Raw genomic sequence first — 3,869 nt, forward strand, 5'->3', positions numbered from 1 at the left:
GTTTCTTTGTGAATTCACTCAGTTCCCAGTAGCAGGCTCTTGTAATTGTGTGCTTTTAAAGATTTATCAAAATTTGGTGAGCCGAATCTCAGTAACTTGCCGAATTCAGTTAGTTCCCAATAGGAATCATTAGTAATAAGTGGACTGTTCCGGATATAGAAAAATTTTCACGAATGGAGTCAAAATTTCTAGGCGAATTCGGTGAGTTCCCAATGGGACATGCTTGTATGAGTCTGCTTTTCAATATATATAGCAACATTTTAAGGAAAGTAATCTAAGTATCATGGTGAATTCAGTAGGTTCTTAATAGAATTCGCTGTAATAAGCTTGTTATTCAAGATGGAGCAACGTTTTAAGGAAGTGAAACACTGTTTCTTTGTGAATTCAGTTAGTTCCCAGTAGCAGGCTTTTGTAATATGTGTACTTTTAAAGATTTATCAAAATTTGTTAACCCGTATCTCAGTAACTTTGTGAATACAATTAGATCCCAATAAGCCGCAGTAGTAATTAGTGGACTGTTCGGGATATAGGAAAATTTTCACGAATGGAATAAAAATTTCTAGGCGAATTAGGTGAGTTCCCAATGGGACATGCTTGTATGAGTGTGCTTTTCAATATATATATAGCAACATTTTAAGGAACGTAACCTAAGTATCATGGTGAATTCAGTAGGTTCCCAATAGGATTCGCATGTAATAAGCTTGTTATTCAAGATGGAGCAACGTTTAAGGAACTGAAACACTGTTTCTTTGTGAATTCAGTTAGTTCCCAGTAGCAGGCTCTTGTAATATGTGTACTTTTAAAAATTTATCAAAATTTGTTAACCCGAATCTCAGTAATTTTGTGAATACAATTAGATCCCAATAAGCCGCAGTAGTAATTAGTGGACTGTTCGGGATATAGGAAAATTTTCACGAATGGAATAAAAATTTCTAGGCGAATTCAGTGAGTTCCCAATGGGACATGCTTGAATGAGTGTGCTTTTAAATATAGAGCAACTTTTTATGGTATGGAATCTAAGTATCATGCTGAATACAGTAGGTTCCCAATAGTATTCACATGTAATAAGCTGTTATTCAAGATAGGGCAACGTTTTAACGAACTGAAACACTGTTTCTTTGTGAATTCAGTTAGTTCCCAGTAGCAGGATCTTGTAATATGTGTACTTTTAAAGATTTATCAAAATTTGGTGAGCTGAATCTCAGTAACTTGGTGAATTCAGTTAGTTCCCAGCAGGCCGCAGTAGTTATAAGTGGACTCTTCGGGATATAGAAAAATTTTCACGAATGGAATCTAAATTTCTAGGCGAAATCAGTGAGTTCCCAATGGGACATGCTTGTACTAGTGTGCTTTTCCATATATAGCAACGTTTTATGGAATGGATTTTAAGTATCATAGTGAATTCATTAGGTTCCCAATAGGATTTGCATGTAATAAGCATGTTATTCAAGATAGAGCAAAGTTTTAACGAACTGAAACACTGTTTCTTTGTGTATTCAGTTAGTTCCCAGTAGCAGGCTCTTGTAATATGTGTACTTTTAAAGATTTTTCAAAATATGGTGAGCTGAATCTCAGTAACTTTGTGAATACAATTAGATCCCAATAGGCCGCAGTAGTAATAAGTAGACTTTTCGGGATATAGAAAAATTTTCACTTATGGAATCAAAATATCTAGGCAAATTCAGTGAGTTCCCAATGGGACATGCTTGTACTAGTGTGCTTTTCCATATATAGCAACATTTTAAGGAACGGAATTTAAGTATCATGGTGAATTCATTAGGTGCCCAATAGGATTTGCATGTAATAAGCTTGTTATTCAAGATAGAGCAACGTTTTAACGATCTGAAACACTGTTTCTTTGTGAATTCAGTCAGTTCCCAGTAGCAGTCTCTTGTAATTGTAAACTTTTAATGATTTATCAATATTGGTGAGCCCAATCTCAGTAACTTGGTGAATTAAGTTAATTTCCCATAGGCCGCAGTAGGAATAAGTGGACTGTTCGGGATATAGAAAAATTTTCTCGAATTGAATCAAAATTTCTAGGCGAATTCAGTGAGTTCCCAATGGGCCATGCTTGTATGAGTGTGCTTTTCAATATATAGCAACATTTTATGGAACGGAATGTAAGAATCATGGTGAATTCAATAGGTTCCCAATAGGATTCGCATATCATAAGTTTGTTATTCAAGATAGAGCAACGTTTTAACGAACTGAAACACAGTTTATTTGTGAATTCAGTTAGTTCCCAGTAGGAAGTTCTAGTAATATGTATACTTTAAAGTTTTATCAAAATTTGGTGAGCCGAATCTCAGTAACTAAGTGAATTCGGTTAGTTCCCAATAGGCCTCAGTAGTAATAAGTGGACTCTTCGGGATATAGAAAAATTGTCACGAATGGAATCAAAATTTCTAGGGGGAATTCAGTGAGTTCCCAATGGTAAATGCTTGTATGAGTGTGATTTTCAATATATAGCAACATTTAAGGAACGGAATCTAAGTATCATGGTGAATTCAGTAGGTTCCCAAGAGGATTCGCATATAATAAGCTTGTTGTTCAAGATAGAGAAACGTTTTAACGAACTGAAACACAGTTTCTTTGTGACCTCAGTTAGTTCCCAGTAGTAAGCTCTACTAATATGTATACTTTTAAAGATTTATCAAAATTTGGTGACCCGAATCTCAGTAACTAAGTGAATTCGGTTAGTTCCCAATAGGCCTCAGAAGTAATAAGTGGACTGTTCGGGATATAGAAAAATTGTCACGAATTTAATCAAAATTTCTAGGGGAATTCAGTGAGTTCCCAATGGCAAATGCTTGTATGAGTGTGATTTTCATTATATAGCAACATTTAAGGAACGGAATCTAAGTATCATGGTGAATTCAGTAGGTTCCCAATAGGATTCGCATGTAATAATCTTGTTATTCAAGATGGAGCAACGTTTTAAAGAACTGAAACACTGTTTCATTGTGAATTCAGTTAGTTCCCAGTAGCAGGCTCTTATAATATGTGTACTTTTAAAGATTTATCAAAATTTGGTAACCCGAATCTCAGTAACTTTGTGAATACAATTAGATCCCAATAAGACGCATTAGTAATTAGTGGACTGATCGGGATATAGAAACATTTTCACGAATGGAATCAAAATATCTAGGCGAATTCAGTGAGTTCCCAATGGCACATGCTTGTATGAGTGTGCTTTTCAATATATAGCAACATTTTAAAGAACAGAATTTAAGTATCATGGTGAATTCAGTAGGTTCCCAATAGGATTTGCATGTAATAAGCTTGTTATTCAAAATAGAGCAATGTTTTAACGAACTGAAACACTGTTTCTTTGTGAATTTAGTCAGTTCCCAGTAGCAGGCTCCTGTAATATGTGTACTTTTAAAGATTTATCAAAATTTGTTGAGCCCAATCTCAATAACTTGGTGAATTCATTTAATTCCCAATAGACCGCAGTAGTAATAAGTTGACTGTTCAGGAATAGAAAATTTTTCACGAATTGAATCAAAATTTCTAGGCGAATTCAGTGAACTCCCAATGGACAGGCTTGTATGAGTGTGTTTTTCAATATATAGCAACATTTTAAGGAACGGAATCTAAGTATCATGGTGAATTCAGTAGGTTCCCAATAGGTTTCGCATATAATAAGCTTGTTATTCAAGATAGAGCAACGTTTTCACGAACTGTAACACAGTTTCTTTGTGAATTCAGTTAGTTCCCAGTAGGAAGCTCTAGTAATACGTATACTTTTAAAGATTTATCAAAATTTGGTGGGCCGAATCTCAGTAACTAAGTGAATTCGGTTAGTTCCCAATAGGCCTCAGTAGTAATAAGTGGACTCTTCGGGATATAGAAAAATTGTCACG

This window comes from Rattus norvegicus, chromosome 10, assembly GCF_021556685.1.
Source record: "Rattus norvegicus strain SHRSP/BbbUtx chromosome 10, alternate assembly SHRSP_T2T, whole genome shotgun sequence".
Lineage (NCBI taxonomy): Eukaryota > Metazoa > Chordata > Mammalia > Rodentia > Muridae > Rattus > Rattus norvegicus.